At 44.1% G+C, this 24,818-nt stretch overlaps 1 protein-coding gene across 5 annotated transcripts in view; it reads right to left on the bottom strand.

Annotated features, from left to right (window-relative positions):
- The window catches only part of LOC140734701 (contactin-1-like), a 715,399-nt gene that overhangs the window by 482,647 nt on the left and 207,934 nt on the right, over positions 1-24,818 (bottom strand). Inside the window, exon 1 of one of the 5 annotated variants that reach the window (XM_073059027.1) lies at positions 23,411-23,426. The exons of 3 other annotated variants lie outside the window; for them this stretch is intronic. The gene's annotated coding sequence lies outside the window, so the exon portion shown is untranslated. Of the gene's footprint in view, positions 1-20,429; positions 20,551-23,410; positions 23,427-24,818 lie in introns of those variants that run through there. One more of the 5 variants, XM_073059026.1, reaches the window with a different exon arrangement.

The raw sequence follows: 24,818 nt of genomic DNA, 5'->3' as shown, positions 1-24,818 counted from the left end.
TTATTGAGGTGAGTGCAAGAGTCTTTCAGACATGTTACCTTGGTCTTTTTAGGTACAGGGACAATGGTGGATGTTTTGAAGCAGGAGGGCACTCTACACTGGGAGAGGGAGAGATTAAAAATGTCTGTAAACACACCATCCAGTTGTGCTGCACACATCCTGAGTACCAGCCCTGGAGTATCATCAGATCCCACAGCCTTGTGGCTGTCCACTTGTTGGAAACACCTGCGTACTTCAGCCTTAGAGATGACCAAGGTGCAGGTTGCTTCAGCGACTCTCCCCGGGGTTCAGTGTTGGCAATATTGAACCGAGCTTAAAAAAGATTTAGCTCATCTGGGAGAGAGGCAGCGATGTTGGCAGCACCACTGCGTTTAGCTCTGAAGTCTGCGACGGTGTGCAGACCTTGCCATAAGCTGCGTGTGTTGTTGCTGGAGAGCTGAGTCTGGATCTTGCCCCTGTATTGTCGTTTTGCTGCCTCGATGACCTTGCACAGATCATAGCTGCATTTCTTGAGCTCCTGCTGATTACTGGCAATGTAAGCTCTGTGTCGTGCGTTAAGAGCTGTTTGCATGGAATTGCAGATCCAGGGTTTCTGGTTTGGATAGGCTTGACCGATTTCTGGGAGACAACATCCTCAATGCACTTCCAGATGAAGCTCGTGACCCCTTTTGTGAACTCAGGGTCATCCTCATCATGGAAGACATTCCAGTTGATCCAAGCAATCCTTTAGCATGGAGACCGATTGATTGTACCAATGGTGGACGGTTGTAACAATGGCCACAGCTTCTTTCAGCTTCTGCCTGTATATTGGCAGCAGCAAGATGGAGGAATGATCAGACTTTCCAAAAAGCGGGCAGAGGAGCACTTTGTAAGTGTTGCAGAAGGGAGAGTAGCAGTAATCGAGTATGCTATGTCTCCGTGTGCTCACCTGGATGTGTTGACTAAACTTCGGAGAGACTTGAGACGGTGACGCTCCATTAAACTCACCAGCAACGATGAAAGCAGCCTCTGGGTGTGAAGTCATCAGGGTGCTGATGGTCTCGTTTATGTTGGTGCGTGGCCAAGTGGTTAAGGCATTCGTCTAGTGACCCGAAGGTCGATAGTTCGAGCCTTGGCTGAGGCTGCGTGTGTACCCTTGAGCAAGGCACTTAACCACACTTTGCTCTGCGACGACACTGGTGCCAAGCTGTATGGGTTCTAATGCCCTTCCCTTGGACAACATCAGCAGCATGGAGAGGGAAGACTTGCAGCTTGGGCAACTACCGGTCATCCATAAAAAAAAACCCTGCTCAGGCTTGTGCCCTGGAAACTTTCCAAGCTGCAAATCCATGGTCTATCGAGACTAACGGAGGCCTACCTACCTGGATGGTCTCGTACAGTTCCTTGAGAGCCAGGTCCAAGCTGGGACTGACAGCACATCCAAGCCAAGACTTTACAGGCTGCTGCTGGAACCTGTCTCCCCTTCCCCCACCACCACTCTGCAATCCCGCGTCTCCCAGGCCCAACCATCAGCTCTTGGGTCCACAGAACTTCGATCTTCCTCCCAACTTGAACACTCTAACCTTCCTCTCTCCTCAGACACTACCAACCATCTTCACCCCACACCACCTACCCCCACCCGATCCCAGCTCTTATTCATGCCAGGTCTTCACAATTACCTCTGACCTTCCTCACTCTGAGGCAGAAATTTCTGTCTTCAGTAAAGGCCTCACCTTTGTCTCCCTGCGCCCACACTTCAGCGAGTTCCACGTCCATGAGAGTTCCAAGCTCTTCTTCCATCGCCTCCATCTCTGTGCCTACTTCTTTGGCAAGGATTCTTCAGCCCACATCAATTACCCCTTCTCCCAACTTCAACCCTCCTCCTCTTCCTGGAGGCTTCACTCTGGTCTTCTGCCTGCTCTGGATCTTTTTAAATCACTAACTGCTGACAAGATATCAACCACCTCGACTTCAACACACCTCTCTCTAATTCTAACCTCATTCTCTCCACACTATGAATGTCCAGTTCCTGTACACCTCCATCCCCCATCCGGAAGATCTTAAAGCTCTCTGCTTTTTCTGGACAACAGGCCCAACCAGTTCCCCTCCTCCACCACTCTCCTCCATCTGGCGGAACTGGTCCTCACCCTCAACAATTTCTCCTTTGGCTCCTCCATTTCCTTCACACCAAAGGTGCAGCCCTCAGAACTTGCATAGGTCTATTATGCCTACCTTTTCGTTAGCCACATGGAACAGTCCATCTTCCAAGCCTACACTGGCATTGCTCCTCAACTCTTCCTACGCTACATCAACAACTGCACTGACACTGAACTCGTCAATTTGATTAACTTTGCCCCCAATTTCCATCCTGCCCTCATATTTACCTGGTCCATTTCTGACTCCTCCTTCCCCTTTCTCCATCTCTCTGTCTCTATCTCTGGAGACAGTCTATCCACTGAGATCTTTTATAAATCCATTGACTCTCTCCAGCTAACTAGACTATGCTTCATGCCACCCTGTCATTTGTAAAAATGCCATCCCCTTCTCTCAGTTCCTTTGTCTCTACCACATCTATTCTCAGGATGAGGCTTTTCATTCTAGAATAACTGACATGTCCTCCATCAAAGAACGGGGCTTCCCTTCCTCCACCATTAACGCTGCCCTCACGCGCATCTCCTCTCGTTCACACATATCTGTAACTATCCCATCTTCCCAATGCCACACCAAGGATAGGGCTGCTCTTGCCCTCACCTACCACCCACTAGCCTCTGTGTCCAGCACATAATTCTTTGTAACTTCCGCCATCCCCAACAGGACTCTGCCATGAAGTATATCTTTCCCTCGTACCAACCTTCCGCTTTCTGCAGGGATCGTTCCCTTCCTGACTTCCTTGTCCATTCATCCCTCCCCACTGATCTCCCTCCTGGCACTTATCCTTGCAAGTGGAACAAGTGCCACACCTGCCCCTACACTTCCTCCTTCACTATCATTCAGGGACCCAAACAGTCCTTCCAGGTGAGGTGACATTTCACCTGTAAGTCTGTTGGGGTCAACTACTGTATCCAGTACTCCCGATGTGACCTCCTGTATATCAGTGAGGCCCAACATAGATTTGGAGACCGCTTCACTGAACACATTTGCTCTGTCCAACAGAAAAAGTGAGATCTCCTGGTGGTCAACCATTTTAATTCTACTTCTCATTCCCATTCCCATTCCAACATGTCAGTTCATGGCCTCCTCTACTGTCGTGATAAGGCCACACTCAGATTGGAGGAGCAAACCCTATACTCCATCTGGGTAGCCTCCAATTTGATGGCATGAACATTGACTTCTCAAACTTCCAGCAATTGCCCTCAACTTCACCATTCCCCATTCATGTTTCTCTCTCTCACCTTATCTGCCCATCACCTCCCTCTGATCCTCCCCCTGATCCTCCCCCTTCCCTTGCTACCATGGTCTTTTGTCCTCTGCTGTCAGATTCCCCCTTCTCTAGCCCTTTATCTCTTCCTCCAATCAACTTCCCAGCTCTTTATATCAGCCCCTCCCTCTCTCCTGGGTTCACCTATTACCTGCCACCTTGTACTACTTCCTCTCCTCCCCCACCTTCTTTTTCTAACTTCTCCCCTTCCTTTCCAATCCAGGTGAAGGGTTTAGCCCAAAATGCTGATGGTTGACTTTTTTTCATAGATGCTGCCTAGCCTATTGAGTTCCTGCAACATTCTGTGTGTGTTGCTTTGAACTCTAGCATCTGCAGATTTTCTTGCATCTGAGATGCAGTATTGAAGTGGCACTTTCACATGAGGCATCAACTGAAGTCCTTTAAACCCTCTCTTGTGAACGTAAACTCACAAAGCAGTTCTTCAAAGAGCAAGTTCAAAGTAAATTTATTATCAAAGTACGTATAAAGTATGCACTTTGAGTTCACAAGTTGGTCCACAATTAACCTTCAAATGACACTGAGTTTGACCTTGGTATTAAATATATTTTGTGTGCAGTAAAGAAAATTGAGTTTCAATTTCATCATAGTGGTTCCCTGCTAAAATGGTGGTAGGTTATTTCGGACCCTACCCTGAAGATCTGAGGATAGAAAACAAAGCTCAGTGCCACAGCTGGTAAAGCTGCTGCCTGACAGCTCCAGTGACCTTAGATTCAATTCTGACTTCTGAAGCTGTCCATGTAGAGCGTGCTCATGAAGAATTCAAAGAGAATAACTGAGAAGGAAGAAAATGAAAGCACAACAGAAGATATCTCAATGTCATCGCTGACAAAAGTGTTAAGGAACAATAAATTATTGGCTTGGCTGCCTTCTATAATGGAGGAAGAGGTTTCTGCCTCTACAGAACACAAATAGGTGATTAATACATGTCTCCAGATGCTGGGTTTAAACAAGTGGCAAATGGAGACATGTTCTCACCATGACTGTATGAGTTGTTACCTCCCACAGCGCAAGAGGTTAAATGGATGGCCTAAATTACCCTAATATGAATGGTAATTGGTAGAACCTGGCAGAGCTACTGTGAGTGTGAGGAGAATAAAAATGGAATCAGTGTAGGATAAAGAATGTTTCTTTCTGGTAGGCATGGACTCAGAGGCCATAGAACCTGTTCCCTTGCTCCATAAATCTATGACTGTAATCCAAGCTGATGCTCACTTGCAGTATTGAGGGAGTGCTATGTCACCACACACTTTTTGGTGGATGTTTAAAGTTTCCAAGACCCTTGGGGAAGGGTGACAAATTAGCTTTTAATGCTCAGACTCACATCTCTCCCTTAGCAAACATCATCGCTGTTTAAGTGTCATTAATAACTTACTGCCAGGGGGATTAGTGTGAAAATTGGCTGCCTTTCTACTTTTACATAAAAGTGGCAGTGCTTCAAAAATATTTTGTGGAATTATGTCAAATTAACACATAAATGCAAGTATAATAAAGACAAAAAAATGCCGGAAGTACCAAGTAGGTCAGGAAGCACCCCTGGAAAGTAAAACTAAATTCATGTTTGGGTTGCAGACTCTTCATCAGGACTGCCTGACTTACTGAATGTTTCCAGTATTCTGTTTTTATTTCAGATTTCCAACACCTAGTTGGCTTTTATTTTCAGACAAATAGTGGTATTCAGTGTTTGACTAGTGCACAATGAATGTTTTAAAACGAGACAAAAATAATTCTGGAGAATTAATGTCAGAAAATCAAAAGCAGCTTTGTTTTCTACTGCGTTGATACACTCACTACACAACCAGCTAGCACTACACGAATAACAAACAGTAAGCTTCCCTCCCACCAACAGCGTAACGGGCATCAGAACGGCACCAAGTGCAGGCATTCATTTATCATGGAATCAATATTCAACCAAGTGCCCATCAAACCACTGCTGGAGATATGCAACACGGGGAGAAACCTTCTTTAACAATGCCTCATAGCCCTCTCAAATCCACCCCCAACCCACCCAACACTGCACATTCAAGGTTGACATCAAGACCCTGCTACTGCATTAGCAAAACCAAATACAGGTTCAGATTGTCAAGGTCCCAATTTTTATTTAAGTTAATTCAATTTTTGGAAAGGGCTTTTGTCCATTTGCCAACTGCCTTTGAATTGAATGGTTTGCTCAGATATTTCAGAAAATGCGTAAAATTCATCCATTTGATGGATCTGGGATCACCTATTGGTCAGACAGAGAAATCAAGTTACCTGAAGTTGTCCAATTAGATATTAAGTCCAAGAAGTTTGCAAAGTGCTCACAACCACGGTGAAGTGCTGTTTCTCAAGTTCACACTGGGCCTCACTGGAACAGTACAGAAAATCACAGACTGAAGTGACAGAAAGAGTAGGAAGGAGAATTAGCACCCTGATTTACCGCTCTGTGACCTCTGCACTGTTATAATGAGGCCCAACACAAGCTCGAGAAACAGCATCTCCTCTTCCATCTGTATATAGAGGTATACAATTGAAGGTAACTCGACTTTTGTCTACATTTGCCATCTGTTTGTGATATTTCCTGAAGCTGTGTTTCTTTCTCTTGAGAAGGAGAGAACATTCCTACACTGATCTGCCTGGCATGTCCTCTTGCTCTGTACTCTGCAACTCCCACATTCTTTTGTCAATGTCCTATAGCTGATGACTTCACTCTCTAGCTGTTCCCATTTACTCACTGACAAGACAACCTTGTTTTCAGCTTATTCCCATGGTCATCCCAGAGTTAACCCGTCAGAGACCACACCCCTACCACCCTCATTGCAAATTAACAAACTCTTTTCCTCTCCTTCCAAGTTCTGACAAGCCATCTTCAACCTGAAATGTTAACTCTTTGTCTTCCCATGAATCCAGCATGACCGGTTGGGCATTTCCAGCAGTTTAGATTTCCAGATTCTGAAGCTTTTTTATTTTGAAAAATTCAATGATGCTTGTTAACAACCATTGTCATTCTTCAACTGAAACATGAACCTAAGATCCGTCTGCGTGTTCTACTAGATGAGCTGAATGCTAAAAGTTTTACTTGTGATGCAGAAAGGTGAATGATCATACTGTAGTCTTTTTCCCCAGATTAGGGGAATCTAAGGTGAGAGGGGTAAAGGTTTAAAAGAGACCCTAAGGAGCAACTACTCCACACAGAGGGTGGTGGGTGTATGGAACAAGCTGCTAAATGAAGTTGCAAAGGCAGGTACAATTGCAAACTGAAAAATACATAGGTAGGAAAGAATTAGACTAGGGACCTCAGCCAATTGAGATTAGCTCATTTACACAGCTAAAATGGCATGCTGAAGTGCCTGTTTCTATGGCAATGAATCAATGACACCCAAATCTCATGGACTGGCCATTCCTGTGAGTACTTAACAGCACAAAATGGCTTCCAGAGCCCATCATTGGAATTCTGTAGTAGTTAATTGCTTGAAGGATATTTTCAAATAAGTCATGTGCCTATCTTGTTTTCTTTTAATGCACAAATTAATTATGCAGGAAAAGCTTCTGGTACCTTCAAGACAAATCAATGATTGTCAGTGATACTCTTGAGAAATTGCCAGAAGTATATTTAGCAGACCTTTAAATTTCATTAAGGACTTTCAGAAGTACTCTTGAGAAGTATTCCAAGGACATGTTCCGTCCACATGACATCCTCTGGGTGTCTCAGTACATAAAAGCTTTATGTGCATGAAGCCACTTCAAACCTCCCATCTTCAACAGAGCAGCACAAATGAAAATGTAGATAATGGAACAACTAAAAACACAAAATGCTGGCAGAACTCAGCAGGCCAGACAGCATCTATGGGAGGAGGTAGTGACGACGTTTCGGGCCGAAACCCTTCATCAGGAGTGAAGTAACATGGGATGGTGGAGAGGGGATAAGAAGTGGGGGGAGGGATGAAGTAGAGAGCTGGGAAGTGATAGGCTGGAGGGAAATGGGCTAGAGGGAAGATGGAGAATTATGGGAAATAAAAGAGAAAGAAAGGTAGAGCTGGGGGGAGATTATAGTGAGGGGGGAAAAACAGAGAGAAAGAGAACCAGACTAAAATAATAGATAGGGATGGGGGTAAGGGGGGGCAGGGGTATCAACGGAGGTCTGTGAGTTGGATGTTCATGCCGGCAGGTAGGAGGCTACCTAGGCGGGAGATAAGGTATTGCTCCATTGACCTGCGTGTGGCCTCATCTTGACGGTAGAGGAGGCCATGGACAGACATGTCAGAGTGGGAGTGGTCTGTGGAATTGAAGTGTGTGGCCACAGGGAGATCCCGCCACTGCTGGAGGACTGAGCACCGGTGTTCGGCGAAACAGTCTCCCAGTCTGCGGCGGGTCTCCCCTATGTACAAATGGCCACATCGGGAGCACCGGATACAGTATATCACCCCAGTTGACTCGCAGGTGAAGTGGTGCCTCACCTGAAAGGACTCTCTGGGGCCTGGGATGGTGGTGAGGGAAGAAGATGGAACAACAACTGTTTCAAAGTTCAAAATGCATTTATTATCAAAGTATGTATATGATATAAAACACTGAGATTTGTCTCCTCACCAGCAGCCACAAAGCAAAGTAACCCACTCAAACTCATTAAAAAAAGACCCAATGTGCAAAAGAAAAGAACAAATCATGTAAACGATAAAAACTAAGCAAATAACATTCAGAACTGAAGGTCACAAGAGTGAGTTCACAGCCATGGATCCAGTCATCACTGCAGCCAATCCAGGAGCCTGTAAACTGGAGGCCTCAAACTCAGATCAGCACAGAGATGAGTAAACCTCATGGAGCAGTAAGCTGAACACCAGCCCGTAACTGCACCTCCATCCCCAGCACCCTGTCCCTTTTAAGCTGGCCCAGTGTGTAAATTGGACAAGTACCAGCTCTTTACTCACTCTTAGACCCAGACCCTGATGCTTCAATACTGTGGTAATATAGTTTGATGAATCAATGACACCCAAATCTAATGTATTGGCCATTCCCGTGAGTACTTAACAACACAAAATGGCTTCTAGAGCCTATCTTTAGAATTCTGTAGCAGTTAATTGCTTGCTGGATATTTTCAAATAGGTAATGTGCCTAACTGTTGGGCCAAGGTACAGCCACCTCGATTCAGCCTGTTCCCGATCTTTCCATTCTTGTCCAGCACTTAAATGGGCCAAACCTTGGCTCATTTCTCTCTCTCGAACCTGAGCCCTGACACTTCAATACACCGTTGGGTCCAGGCCATGGCGCCGTGATTCAGCCAGCACCTGACCTTTCCAATCTGGCCTGACGCTTAAATCAGTCAAACATCGGCTTGTTCTTCACTCTTGGGCCCAGGTGCCACTGACTCGATCCTGCTTCACCTTGCCTCGGATCTGCTGCTTCAGATCAGCTCTAGCAATGGCTATACATTGGTTTGTTCCTTGTTCTCGGGCCCAGGCCCTGCCTTGTTTCAGCCCATACGTGCCTCACCACAACCATCCTGCACCTTCGAGACTTCAGTTCACCAGGTCATTCAGGCAGTTCACATCCAAAAGGGAAGTTACAGGCTATTGATTACTGTGATCTCTTCCCAGAATAGAGTAGTTAGTAGTTTTATTTGATGCCAGCAAATCATCGCTGTGTTTCACCAGGTCATCTTAAACCAAATGTGCCTTCAAGCTGTTTGTACAGAGCTATTGCTGCTTTACTCAGAGCTAAATACATAAGACCATTAAGACATAGGAGCAGAATTAGGCTATTCGGCCATCGAGTCTGCTCCATCATTCCATTCTGGCTGATCCCGGATCCCACTCAACCCCATACACCTGCCTTCTCGCCTATCCTTTGATGCACTGACCGATCAGAAAACAATCCACTTCCACCTTGAATATACTCACGGACGGCCTCCACCGCAGTCTGTGGCAAAGCATTCCACAGATTCACTACTCTCTGGCTAACAACATTCCTCCTTACCTCTATTCTAAAAGGTCACTGCTCAATTTTGAGGCTGTGTTCTCCAGTTCTGGATACCCCCAACATAGGAAACATCTTCTCCACATTTATCTTATCGAGTCCTTTCAAAATTTGGTCGCATTCTTCCAAATTCAGACCCAAAACTGCCAAACGCTCCTCATATACTAACCCCTTCATTCCTGGAAACATACTTGTGAAATTCCTCTGGATTGTCTCCAATGACAACACATCCTTTCTGAGATACAAGGCCCAGGATTATTGACAATACTCCAAATACAGCCTGACTAGTATCTTATAAAGCCTCGGCATTATCTCCTTGCTTTTACATTCTATTCCCATTGAAATAAATGCCAACATTGCATTTCCCTTCTTTACCACAGTCTCAACCTGTAAATTAACCTCTGGGAGTTTTGCATACGAGAATTCCTAAGGCCCTCTGCAACTCTGATGTTTGAAGCTTCTCCCCATTTAGATGATAGTCTGCACTATGTTCCTTTTACCAAAATGCATTATCATTCATTTCCCAACACTACTCCATCTGCCACATTTTTGCCCATTCCTCCAATTTGCCTAAATCCTGCTGTAATTGCATTGCTTCCTCAGCACTACCTACCCCTCCTCCTATCTTTGTATCATCTGTAAACTTTGCCACAAAGCCATCAATTCCATTATCCAAATCACTGACAAACAATATGAAAAGTAGCGGTCCCAATACTGACCCCTGAGGAACACACTAGTCAAAAGGGAGCCATCCCGAAAAGGCCCCTTTTATTCCCACTCTCTGCATCTTGCTTGTCAGTTATTTCTCTATCCATGCCAGTATATTTCCTGTAACAGCATAGGATTTTATCTTGCTAAGCAGCCTCATGTGTGGCACCTTATCAAACACCTTCTGAAAATCCAAGTCAATGACATCCACTGCCTTTCCTTTGTTCACCCTGTTGGTTACTTCCTCGAAGAATTCTAACAGATTTGTCAGGCAAGGTTTCCCTTTAGAGAAACCATGCTGACTTTGACTTATTTTATCATTAGTCTCCAAGTACACCAAAACCTCAATAATAGACTCCAACACATTCCCAACCACTGAGGCTAGGCTAACTGGCCTATAATTTCCTGTCTTTTGCCTTCCTCCCTTCTTAAAAAGTGGAGTGACATTTGCAATCTTCTGGTCCTCCAGGAACATACCAAAATCAAGTGAATCCTGAAAGATCATGACCAATGCATCCATTATCTCTTCAGCAACTCTCAGGACTGGAATATAGTCCATCTGGTCCAGGAGACTTAACAACCTTAAGACCTTTCATCAGCTTGCTTAGCACTTTTTCCTTTGTAATAGCAAAGGCATTCATTCCTGCTCCCTGACACTCATGCCGCCATAATAGATGACCCCAGCAGATTCACAGGTGAAGTGTTGCCTCACCCGGAAGGACAGTTTGGGGCCCTGAATGGAGGTGAGGAAGGAGGTGTAGCACTTAGGGGCAGGACCTCTGGCACACTGGTAGTGTATGCCACAGTGAAGACAGAAGCAAAATACACTTTAAGCTCATCTGCCATTTCTTTGTCCACCATTACTACCTCACCAGCATCATTTTTCATGTTCCAATATCAACTCTCACCTCTCTTTTACTCTTTATACAACTGAAAAAAAAAACTTTTGGTATTCTGCTTTATATTACTGGGTAGTTTGCCCTCATATTTCATTTTTTCCCTTTTTATAACTTTTTAGTTGCCTTTTGTTGGATTTTAAAAGCTTCATGATCATCCAACTTCCCACTCACTTTTGCTACCCTATATGCCCTTTCCTTGGCTTTTATGGAGTCCTTAACTTTCCTTGTCAGCCACTCTTGGCTACCCCTGCCATTTGAGAACAACTTCTTCTGTGGGACATCTCTATCCTGTGCCTTGTGACCTATTCCAGAAACTTCAACCATCTCAGCTCTGATGTCATCTGCGCCAGTATCCTCCTCCAATCCAGCTGGGCAAGCTCCTCTCTCATGCCTTTGTAATTCCCTTTATTCTATTGCACTACTGATACATGTGACTTAGGCTTTCCCTCTCAAACTGCAGTATGAATTCAATCATATTATGATCACGGCCTCCTAAGGGTTCCTTTACATTAAGCTCCCTAATAAGATCTGGGTTATTACACAACACCCAATCTAAGACAGCCTTTCCCTGAGTAGGCTCAAGCACAAGCTGCTCTAAAAAGCCATCTTGTAGGCATTCAACAAATTCCCTCTCTTGCAATTCAACACCAACCTGAATAGCCCAACCCCCTCACATATTGAAGTCTTCCGTTACAATTGTGTCATTAACCTTATTACATGCCTTTTCCAGCTTCCTTTGCAATCTCCACCCCACATATTGGTTACTATTTGGAAGCCGATATGTGATTGCCATAATGGTTTTTTTACTCTTGCAGTTTCTTAACTCCACCCATAAAGTTTCAACATTCTCTGACCTCATGTCACCTTTTCCTAAAGATGCAATTCCATCTCTTACCAACAGACCACACCACTGCCTTCCTGCCTGTCCTTTTCATACAAAGTATATCCCTTGACGTTAAGCTCCCAACTACGGCCTTCTTTCAGCCATGATTCAGTGATGCTCACAACATCATACCAACCAATCTCTAATTGTGCCAATGAATTCATCCATCTTATTCCGGATGCTACTCGCAGTTAAATACAGCACCTTCAGTCCTGCATTCTTCACCCTTATGAATTTTACCTCTGTGGTACAATTTAACTCTTTGCTCTGTCTGCATTTGTATCCAATCATTGCCTTGTCCTTCCTTACATTCATTTTATATATTATATCATCTACTTGCATACCTGCCAGCTCATCCTCAGCTCTATTTTACTGGTTCCCATCCCCCTGCCATATTAGTTTAAACCACTCCCAACAGCTCTAGTAAACTTACCCGTAAAAATATTGGTCCCCTTCGATTCAAGTGCAACTTGTCCCTTTAGTACAGGCACCACCTGCCCCAGAAGAGGTCCCAATTATCCAGAAATCTGAATCCCTGTCCCCGCTCTAATTCTTCAGCTGTGCATTTATCTGCCACGTCATTCTATTCCAATCCACAGACAGCAATCCCGAGATTACTACCCCTGAGGTCCTGCTTCTCAGTTTCCTTCCTAACTTCCCTGGATTCCTTTTTCAGGACCTGCTCCATTTTTCTACCTATGTCATTGGTACCAATATGTATCATGACTTCTGGCTGCTCATCCTCCCTTTTCAAGGTATTGTGGACACGTTCAAAAACATCACAGACCCTGTCACCTGGGAGGCAAACTACCACGTGTTTCCTTTTCACATCCACAGAATCGCCTGTCTCCCTGACTCTAAAGTCCCCTATTACTGCTGCCATCCTCTTCAGTTCCCTACCCTCTGAGCTACAAGGCCAGACTCAGTGCCAGAGGCACACCCACCGTTGCTTTCTCCAGATAGGTTCCCACCCCCCCCCCCCCCCAAGCACAGCAAACGCCAAAATGGAGTACTTATTATTGAGGGGGATGGCTACAGAGGTGCTCTCCACCATCTGATGTTCTTCCTTCCCTCTCCTGACAGTCACACATTTATCTGTCTCCTGTAGTCTTGGGGTGACTACCTTTCTGTAACTCTTGTCTATCACTGCTTCACTTTCCCCAACAAGGTCATCAAGCTACAGCTCCAGTTCCCTAACATGGCCTCTAAGGAACTGCATCTTGATGCACCTGGCGCAGATGTGGGCATCGTGTTGGGTGGAAATCCCACATCTGACACCCACAGCAGAATACTGGCTCCGTAGACGTATCTGCTATTCATTCAAAATTTATTTTTCATTTTTAGAATATTTTTATTGATATATAATCTTCAACAGTTATAAATTTAAATAAGAAATGAACTCACCTACTTACCTTGCCTCCGCTTGTTCTTGCTGATGCCCTGTTGAGCCAAAGCCTTCGTACTGTGCCTCAGATTACTTCAACAACAACCGATTTGCTAGGCGGTATCTCTCTTTTACAGAGACTAAGTTTTAAAGCTCTTTGTTGGACCTGTGCAGGAATGCTTCTGTTGTATCTGCTCAGTACTCCAATCAGCAACTCCTGTTAAAAAACCTCTTTTTAAAGCTCTTCACCAAACCTGTGTATGAATGCTCTGTTGTGTCTGTGCAGTATTACAATCAATCACCAGTACTCTAATCAAATACAGATCGGCTAAGACATAACTTGTTAGTTAATCAGAAGAATTGAAAAGAAAATTCAGGACAGTTACTGATTTGACTCAGATTGTAATCAGTTGATAGCAGCTCTCGTTGGAAGATTGCTGCTTCCATTTCCAATTGAGCACAAAAAATGAGAGGATAACTAGGGAGCAGGTAGCACCACTTAAGGGTAAAGAAGGGAAAATATACTTAGAGGTAGAGGATGTGGCTGAGATACTAAATGAGTGCTCTGTATCAGATTTATCAAGGAGAAGGACATGACGGATAAGGAAATTATTGTGGAGTATGCTAGTTTGCTGATGCATTTTGAGATAAAGGAAGAGGTAGTGTTGAATGTAAATGTAGATAAGTCCCCAGGGCCTGACAGCATATACCCCAGGTTATTGACAGAGTCAAAAGATGAGATTGATAGGGCCTTGACCAAGATCTTTGAGTTCTTTTTAGCTGCAAGCAAGGTTCTGTAGGATTGGGAGCACCAAGGTAGTTCCATTATTCAAGAAGGAAAACAGGGATAATCTTGGAAACTATAGACCAGTGAGTCTCACATTAGAGGTAGGGATGTTTCTGGGGAGGATTATTAGGGATAGAATGCAAGAACAAATGGAAAACTTTGAACTAATTAGAGGAAAGTCAGCATGGCTTTGTGCAGGGTAAGTCATATCTTTAACCTAAATGAGATTGTTGTGGAGATATCATGAAGGTGATTGTGGATGTTGCCTTCATGGGATGGGATACTGTAGGCATTTGACAAGGTCCCTCATGGAGCCTTATCTAGAAAATGAAGATGCATAGCTGTTTGGATTCAGAATTGGCTTGCCTGTGGAAGACAGAGGGTAGTGGTCAATGGGATTTATTCCAGCTGAATCTGTGACTAGTGGTGTTCCACAGTATATATGACCTGGATGAAAACAGATGAGTGGATTAGAAAATTTATGGATGATATGAAGATTGGCATTGCTGTGGATAGTGGATACAACAGGATAGATCAGTTACAGATATGGGCAGAGAAATGGCAGATGAAGTTTAATCTGGTCAAATGTGGAGTATTCTACTTTGGGAGATCAAATGTAAAGAGACTGTTAACAGTTAACAAAGTCAATGAGCAGATGTTGTTCACAGCCCCCTGAATGTGACTACATGGGTTGATAGGGTGGTAAAGGTGCCATATGGCATATTTGCCTTTATTAGTCATGAATTAGGGAATTACACTGCAGTTTTATACAACTCCAGTTAGGCATCAAATGGAGCATTGCTTTCAGTTCTGGCACTCATTGAAGGAAAGATGTTGAGGTTTTCAAGAGGGTGCAGAAAAGGTTTACTATGATGCTGCATGGATTCAAGGGCATGTGCTATACAGAAAAGTTAGACAAGCATGATTTTTTTCCTCTGGAATGACGCGGCTGAGGGGAGTTCTGAAAGAATTCTATAAGATTGTGAGAGGCATAGATAAGAGTAGATAGACAATACCGCTTTCCCTGGAATTGAAACGTCTAATGCCAGAAGGCATGAAAGGGGATAAGTTCAAAATAGATGTATAGGCAAGTTTGTTTTAAACACAGAGAGTAGCGGATGCCTGGAATACATGATGGGTGCCAAGAATGCACTGTTTGGGGTGGTGGTGGTGGTGAAAACAACAGGGGCATTCAAGAAGCTCATAAGATAGGTACATGAACATGCAGAGAATGGAAGGATATGGAAATTGTGTAGGCAGAAGGAATTAGTTTAGTGGGCAACTGATTACTGATTTAATTAGTCCAGCACAACAGTGTGGGCCAAAGGCCCTGTTCCTGTACTGTGTTCTATATTCTGCACTTTTCTAGGAGAGTACCATACTGATAGGCTCTGCTGTCTTTGTGCAGTCATGCCACAGTTGAGACAAAAAAATTATCCACCTTCCATTTGCTCCAGTGGATTTAATTGTCAAAATACTTCAGATAATAACCCAGATGTGTAGACTTTAAGACAATTATTCCAGCCATTTATTTATATGGGCCCATCATTTCCAATTAACACATCAGGAAAGATAAGATTGCAAGGTACTTAAGGGTAGCAAAGTGTCCTGTATTAGGAAATGCTTTTCCCGGACAAGACTGGACCCTTAGTAACTGGTAAAGCCTCTGGTGGATGCAGAGTTTCAGTGTTCCTGAGTTTCTGAGAATTGGATGTATTTTTAAATGGGGCCGGAAGTACCTCATGCAAGAGGTGAACAAATCTGCTTCAGCCTGGGCATTCTGTCTCTCCCAAGGATTGGGCAAGGCTGTATCAAACTGCATACTCAATCATGAATACATGGGAGAAACGGCTCTCTTCCAGTTTATACTTGTAAGATATGACTCCTCATAGCCCTGTGGCCAGCATTTGCAGATCCTCGCCTGGTTTTGTGTCAATGCTTCAACTGAAAGGGATAAAAAAGAGACAATGGCAGGCACCAGAGGTGGAACCTTCCCACTGCTGTTCAGATAAATCACAGCAGTTGAAGATACCCTGGGAGCTGAGAGTATTAAACTGTGCCTGCACTGTAAAACAAGATGGTAATCGCAGAAGAGGGCAAACTTCTTTTACTCTACCATTCCACTGAAACAAAGCCTAAAACAGTTAACTGACAAACCTTCTAAAACATCATCACTGTATTTAGTTGCAGACAGAAGTTGTGAAGATGGTCTGAAGGGCAAGCCATTGTGTTGGTAGATAGAGAGAGAGAGGAAGCCCTTTTCAGCCAGGTGCTTGGAGAGCTCTTTTCCCCGAGTGCATCCTGAACAGAAACATTGCCTTCAGAGAATCCACCCTATAATGGAGATCCTGAAACAGACGTGCTGCATGCCACATCACAACTCGAGCCACACAGCAGGACCAGGACTGCATTCTCAGTGGACATAAGGACAAAGCATTGACCAGGACTGCATTCTCAGTGGAGATAAGGGTTATGGTGGCCACAAATCTCTGAATGTTTGGATCTTTACAGACTGATGGATGGGTCAGCACCATATTTTCAAGGCTTTCAGCACCCCACTCTATTAGGGAGTGATAGGTGACCTCTGCTGTAGGAAAGCAGAATGCATCTCCTGCTCCCTTGGAAGAGAGCAAATAAAGGAGGGGTTCTGTGATGGAATGCAGTCGCACCAAGATGACGGCATAAGAACATAAGAGATAGGAGCAGGAGTAGGCCAATCGGCCCCTCAAACCTGCTCCGCCATTCAACAAGATCATGGCTGATCCAATCTTAACTCTAGTTTTCACCGAATCCCACAAGGCAACAGTGCCAACCAACAGGGCACCATGCCGTCCATTTTATTTTATTATTCATCCTGCCCAAACCCATGTGATCACCCGGGGAAAAAAAACCGAGTTGCCAATTGAGGAGAAGAAATCTGGAAAATTCCTCTCCGACCCATCCAGGCTATTGAAAACTGGTCCAGGAGATCACATGGCTGATCTAAACCTAGCCTCATGTCCACTTACCTGCTCGCTCACCGTATCCCCTAATGCCATTTTTATCCAGGAAAATATCTATCTCTGTTTTGAATTTATTGAGTGTAGTAGCTTCCACAGCTCTTTGGGGCAGTAAATTCCACAGCCCCACTACCCTCTGAGTGAAGAAATTTCTCTGCATCTCAGTCCTGGAATGGCATCCCCTTATTTTAAGATTATGCCCCCTAGTCCTAGTTTCACCCATCACTGGGAACATTCTCCCCGCATCCACCCGATCAAGCCCCTTCACAATCTTATATGTTTCAATAAGATCGCCTCTCATTCTTCGGAACTCCAATGAGTAGAGTCCCAATCTACTCAACCTCTCATCATACATCAACCCACCCATCCCCGGAATTAACCTAGCGAACCTTCTCTGCACTGCCTCGAGAGCCAGTATGTCCTTTCTTAAATATGGACACCAGATCTGCACGCAGTACTCCAGGTGTGGTCTCACCAATACCCGGTACAACTGCAGTAAGACCTCCCTGTTCTTATACTCCATCCCCTTAGCAATAAAAGCCAGCATTCCATTGGCCTTCTTGACCACCTGCTGCACTTGCATACTAACTTTTTGTGTTTCCTGCACCAGGACCCCCAGATCCCTTTGCACAGAAGCACTTTCCAGTTTCTCTCCATTTAGATAATTTTAATTTTAATTTTAAGGCATCAATTTCAAGGCTGTGATATTGTGAAGCCAAAAGGGGTTCCATTCCCTGAAGGCACAGGTGATTGACAACCACACTAGAATGGATTCTGCTTGCTATTCAAATAACGGCCATTACACTTTGATCTGCAATGGTCTCAGATCAAGGAGTAATGGTTGAATCACCATGCCAGACTCAAGGGTATTCAATTGTGGGGTGGGGAAGAAAACAAGCTTCTCTCACCATAAACATGACCCCATTGCAAAATCCACATACAAGGGCAGAAAAATGCCCACAGAAAGAGCCATGCTGCCCCAGTGATGGCCCTTGGCAAGTCAAACCGTTACTGGGCAGCTGATATAGACAGCAGATTTCCAAATTCATGTGAATGCCCTACAAAATATCTTTGCCAACAGCTGACAACTGAAAGAGGGAGCAAGAGGTGGAGGACGAAGCTAGCACTGACCAACTGCATTTCAAATAACGGATGACCTAAACTGAAAACATTTCACATTTTGCCTCCCAACATCGATCCTCAGTGTTTGCTTGCCCATAATTACAGAATGAAAATTCCAGATCAATATTCATAATAAAACTTGTGTCTAGCCATGCCAAAAAAATCAAAACATTTGCATCACTGGAACTGAACTCAGAAGCACAATCTCACAGCTTAAAAGGACTCTTCATCTCCCAATGATAGTACCTCATGGACCTTGTATTGTATTTGACCAACTGCACTGCACTTTCTCTGCAAATGTAATACTCCTTTCTGCATTCAATTTTCCTTTTCACTACTTTGACAAACTTATCTATGGAAAGATTCATCTGGATGGCATACAAGCAAAAAATACTCACACTATGTGGGTACATGCAATGATAATAAACTTACTCTAGTATATGTGAACATTCTTTTTTAAATGCACACTTGAAAGCTGAAATGAAAACTGAAAATACAAGGTGGCACAATAGCATAGTGGTTAACACAACACTTTATAGTACCAGTGACCCAGGTTCAATTCCTGCCATTGCCTGTAAGGAGTCTTTACATTCTCTTCGTTACCATGTGGGTTTCCTCTGGGTGCTCTGGTTTCTTCCCACAGTCCAAAGATGTACCAGTTGGTAGTTAAATTGCTCATTGTAAATTGAATTTGAATTGAATTGAATTTGAATTGAATTTCCGTTTATTGTCATTTAGAAACCACAACTGCAATGCAGTTAAAAAATGAAACAACATTCCTCCAGAATGATATCACAAAAGCACACGACAAAACAGACTACACCAGAAAATCCACATAACGTTTGGCAATCCCCAAATCCAGAGTCCAGAGAGGCTGCTGCATATTAATATTGTGCTACCATCTTAGCACGTTCCCCGGAAAGGAGCTCCAAACCCACCACACAAAACAAGACTACCCAGACACACCAAGTCAGGAGACCAACTCTACGACCCAACAAACCAAAAACTAAAGCTACAAGACCTACACAAAACCACATAGTTACAACAGTGCAAACAATACCATAATTGATAAAAAAAACAGACCATGGGCACAGTAAAAATAGTCCAAAGATGTTAAAAGACTATAAGTTCGAAGAAACCACAAGTCCTCAGGGTCCCAATAGACTCGTCATCCCACGCAGGCGGCAGAAGGGAATACCCCCACTATGGACTTCCACGGTGCCGCCGGACCCAGCCTCGCAGACACAGCACATACTGAAAGTGCCGCCGGACTCAGCCTCGCAGACACAGCACACATTGAAAGTGCCGCCGGACTCAGCCTCGCAGACACAGCACACACTGAAAGCACCCCGACCACATCGGACTCCAAGTCTGTCGAACCTCACAGCCTCCAACCATCCCCTCCAGCACAGCCTCTCTGAGCACCATCCTCTGCCGAGTGCACTACAGCGCCCCCACCACCGGCCACTGGCAACGCGACCCCGAGGACTGGGGGCCTGTTCTTCCCAGCAGAGATCCAGACCTCACAACAGCAGCAGCAATGAAGAAGACCTTCCTCGAGATTTCCAGATATTCCTCCATCCTCCCACGTCCTTTTTTCATCAGATTAGGATTGTGCACAGCACCCCGCTTGACAAATAACAGATATCAGCTCCGGAGAGGCCACTGCAAACTGCGTCACACCGCCATCTTTAATAGAATGCAGGTTAAAGTACAAGTTAAGTTGTTCTATGATTAGGCTAGGGTTATACGGGGGTTGCTAGGAGGCGCAGCTGAAGGACAGGAAGGGCCCATACTCCACACTGTATCTCAATAAATATAATGCAAACACTGGAAAACTGTGATAAAAACTGAAAATATAGAGAACATTCAGCAGATCAGATGACATCTGTAGAAAGAGAAAGTGGGTTAACAACTCAACTCTAAAACTGAGACAAAGAAAACTTGCAAAGGTCTTGGACATGAATGGTAACCTTGTTTCTCTATCCATACCTAGAGTCATGGTTTGGCTCTAATACAGTAGATGCTTTTAGAGCAAGAGACCAACGATCATTTCTACCCTAATATCTCAACACTCCTGACAAAAGATGTCAAACCACATGTGACAAGACAGCACTTCTCAATTACCACGTATGCTCAGCTACAGCCATAAAAAAATACAGGATTATCTATAGAGGGTATACCTAGTGACTAATGATAAGGTCAATTCGAATACCTTGGCTGTGAGGCTTAATCAGCCTCAGCATCTGGAGCCCACACAGGAAAGTATCAGTCAGAACTCACCTGATAGCCCAGGATGTAGCGATGTCATCAAGCGAGCAGAGCGAAATAATAAAGAGAAAGGTAAATGAAATCCCCCACCTCATCACAAGTCACAATGTGGATGCCAGCTCTGAGCTTAGACTAGGACTGCAGCGTAATGCTGTTTTGTCCATCAGCTCTGCGCAGACAAGGATCTGAATGATCTGCTTGTTCCAGACTTTGAGTCAGCCAAAAATAAAATTTGCATTAAGGAGTGACCCTAAGTCCATGGCCACTTAACGTTCATTAAAGATTAATACCAATCCGCACCAACTTCCGCCACTCTTCAATCAGATCTACAGTTACACTGCCAGAGCCTGCAACATTCACGTCGAGGGAGCAGGAGCAAAAGGATGGAAGTTTTTCAAGGACACCAATCGAAAACAATCACAGAGAGAGGCACATTGCTGTTCCTACATTACTATCCCCACCTCAAGCTCAGCTTCATATCCAGAGCTGCCAGAAATTCTGCAGTGTGCCCTCCATTTCCTACAATACCCTACACCTCCTGGACATCTCCAACCTGTACTCCTTGCTGAGCAGGAAGACTGTTTCTAAACAAGAACTCCATTGTACGGGGCTCCTGCAGGCCCTTGCTCTGCCCGTTGGGAACCCTGGTTTGGAACTGCAGAATCTGATTATAACCTTGTGCAAGTAGCGTAGTGACAGCGGACAATCAGTGGGCAGCACAGCTGGTGACCCCGGGTCAACTCCACCACTATCTGTAAAGAGTCTGTACCCTCTCCCTGTGACCGCATTGGTTTACTCTGGGTGTTCCGGTTTCCTCCCACATTCCAAAGAGGTACAGGTTAATAGCTTAATTGGTCACATAGGTGTAATGGACGGCGTGGGCTCATTGGGCTGAAAGGGCCTATTGTTGTGCTGTATCTCTAAATAAAACAGTGAAATAAAAATAAACTAATTTGACCATTTATCCTTGGTATGGACATGCATCTTTTCCATAAGTACCATGCTTGTCTCTCCTCCCAATCTGACATGGGCAAATGCAGCTGTAACTAGTGAAGCTACGGTAGATCAAAGCGGTGTCGCCTTTTCCTGGCTCTCATCTGCCAGTCACAGCCTTCAGGAAACTGCCAGGGTGCTGTGGTGATGGACACTGAAGAGCAGTGCCACCCACTCCTGTCGTGACAGACTTATTGGCTACCTTCTAGTTACCCTCCACACATCTTCCAAATGATGTTCAACAGGGTGGAAACAGACTTTCCCAGCTTATGACTGACTCAACTTATGGAAACCTGACTTCATGCAAGTTTTGCCATATATCTTAAGGCATTTTTCATGCTAGTAACAAAAATAACGATGTAATATTTTTATGGTATTCATTAATGACTAGATGTATTAGTGCTAGGCTGAATATTCAATGAAATGAAAGAATTTCAGAATCTACACATAGAGCAATACAATATGGGTTATGCTGCGTTGCGTTATTCTCCGATCTTGGTAATTGACTTGCAGGCGTGTCATCACCATATGAGGAGATATCATGGGCTACGATATAAAATGAATGTTTCTGACTTACAGAGAAATTGGCTCATAGATATTTCTCAGGAACTGAGGCTAATGTAACTCAGGGACAGCCTGTTCTCGGGTTATGTAAGGAGAGCAGGCAGAAGTGGGTCATGTTAATGAAACCTTCAGAAATGCATCCAAACTTTCGTGCAGATTTCATTGCGCACCAATGCAGCATCTGGACTTTTATCTGAGATATTGAGCTACCCAAGGACCATTAATTGAAATGCAACAGGCTGCTAACCCAAATGCAGTTAAATTTCAGCAATTAATAATTCAACATGTAGTTCATTTGTACAGAGAAATTACACAACTAAACAGACTGTGGCATCTGCTCAACCTTACTGCAACTGCGTCACAGCTGCAGTCACTCAACACAGCACACTGTGCTCTCAAACACCCAAATGAAATGCCAATGCTTTAAGAAACGTTTGACAAATTAAAAATTGTCCCTTTCCCCTCTTACGCTTTTCAACAGAAATTGAGGCTACAATAACATCGGCTATACTGTAATTACACTCTTGAAATAAAACAGTATTACAAAACCTTACATCTGCACCACAGAGTGTGTTAATTGCCAGCCAGTCTCCAGCAAAAACTCCCACATCACCAGAACAATATCAGTCCCTGACGTGACAGGGACATATCATGGATTAGAAATGTATAATCTAAAAACAAGTAGTGAGGAAAAATAAACTGTTATGCTGAAATCAGCAAAGCTGCACATACACTGGCTGATGCCGATGAGGGTGATACGGTTTTACATCTCTCAGCTTCTTTCAAAAGCCGAGTTGCCAGACCTCGGATCTGGAGCAGTTGATAAGGGTGGCATCGGACAAGGGCCGTGCAGCCTCTACGCAAGGGCAGGCAGCATTGATCTTCAGCTTATCGTGACTCTGCTTGGCAGACTGCAGGAGCAGGCTCTCTTTGTAAATCACAAGCCACCATCTGCCTGAGATGCTCACACAGGAGCTGCTCAGGTGCAAGCATGGCATGACGATTAACATTTCTGCTGATCTCAAAATACAAGACAATAGCTAAAACATCAAAAATATCACTGCAGTGAAAGTACGTGACACATTCTGCAAAACACAGGCCTGTTGCTGTCATAAGCTTAACCACAAAGGACAACAGACCGTCTTCCAGCAGCTGAACATGGTGCTCACATTCACTGCTGGTAACTCAGTACTTATAATCCAAAACATGAAGAATGATTAAGAGTCATTATAATGTCATTTAATTATATCTTTCATTGCAAACAGCAAAACTGTATGACATATTCAGCCGCTGATTATAGGTTTAGAGACACATTAGGAGTGTACACTATGTTTAGGACTGATATGCTAATTTTTTCTCCACCCACCCCCTCCCCAACCACTCCCCAGCTTCCTTCCAGCACCTGCCCATGAAATGATTCTGAGATTTTTGCTCACCTCAAAGTTCATTCTACAAGTAACCACTCCTTTGTACTGAGAACTCCCAGACATCAGCCCCCAAATTTTCATTTACTTCAACATTTTGCCTTCCTATTAAGGATTAATTTGCTAATTAAGAATGATCATGACCATTCTGCAGGGCGCAGCTGCCTGTGCTGTTTTCACAGATGAGCTGATGCTTTGGCAGTGCTCTTAGATGACGGTACACAGCCTCTGACCAATAGAAGTAGGGAGGCAGTCCTCCAGAGGCTCTACATGAGACAGCTAGATCCTGAAGGTTACCTCTCAGATTGTCAAAACTCCTGAATAGAAACCCTCAAAAACAGGCAAGGATTTGAGTGGGAATGCCAGTGTTACTGTACAAGTCATCAATAGATTGAGAGTTTAAATTCCACTTGTGATAGTTTCAGAACTGGAATTGTTTGAAACATCTAAAATCTGTACATATGACCATAAAATCGCTGATTGTTGTAAAAATTCTATGTTCTTCAGGGGTAGAAATGAAACAACTTTTATTGTCTAACTCAAGCTTTGAAACAGTGAGCATAACTATTAAAGCAACACACACAAAATGCTGGTGGAACGCAGCAGGCCAGGCAGCATCTATAGGGAGAATCACTGTCGACTTTTCGGGCCGAGACCCTTCATCAGGACTAGCGATTCTTCCTATAGATGCTGCCTGGCCTGCTGCGTTCCACCAGCATTTTGTGTGTGTGTTGCTTGAATTTCCAGCATCTGCAGATTTCCTCGTGTTTGCAGCATAACTATTAATTGGCGTCTGAGGTGTCTGAGTACATCAGTCTGCCTTAAATAATATTAGATGTGGAGATGCTATAAACACAACCTCTGTGATGGGCCATTCAAAGGAGCATATTTACCCCTACATATCTACCCCTTCCTCATTGTTCTGTAATGCTGCTCATTTCAAAACATTCCTTTGAAAGGTGCCTGCATTTAATGTTACATTCAACTATTTTTCTGCACAAGGCTGTATGGAAATTAACGTAGAAGACTATTTCTCAGGAACATCAGTAAATAAGCGCCATAATTTTGAAACAATTCACAGAAATAAAACTGCAGGTGTTGGATGCTGGAAATAAAAGCAGAATTCATGAAAAATGCTCATCAGGTCAGGCAGCATCTGTGCAGTAGGAAACAAGAGTTGATGTGACAAGTTGATAACCTTTCATCAGAACTAAGAAAAGGTAGAAATTGAAATTGCTTTCAGGTGCAAGAAAGGGGGAAGGGATGAAGAGACTAGGTACTGTCAGTGATGGGAACGGAGAGAGCAGGGAGAACAAAAAGCAACTAAATGACACAAGTGGTGGTGATGCTGGCTGTGAGGGTTGTTGATCACAGTTGATCTGTCTGGAGGAGGTGCAGGAAGGAGATGAATGAAAAACGG

This window comes from Hemitrygon akajei, chromosome 10 (assembly GCF_048418815.1).
Source record: "Hemitrygon akajei chromosome 10, sHemAka1.3, whole genome shotgun sequence".
NCBI classification, from domain to species: Eukaryota; Metazoa; Chordata; class Chondrichthyes; order Myliobatiformes; family Dasyatidae; genus Hemitrygon; species Hemitrygon akajei.
The sequence above is the reverse complement of the archived record's forward strand: the minus strand, read 5'-3'. Positions and strand labels throughout refer to the sequence as shown.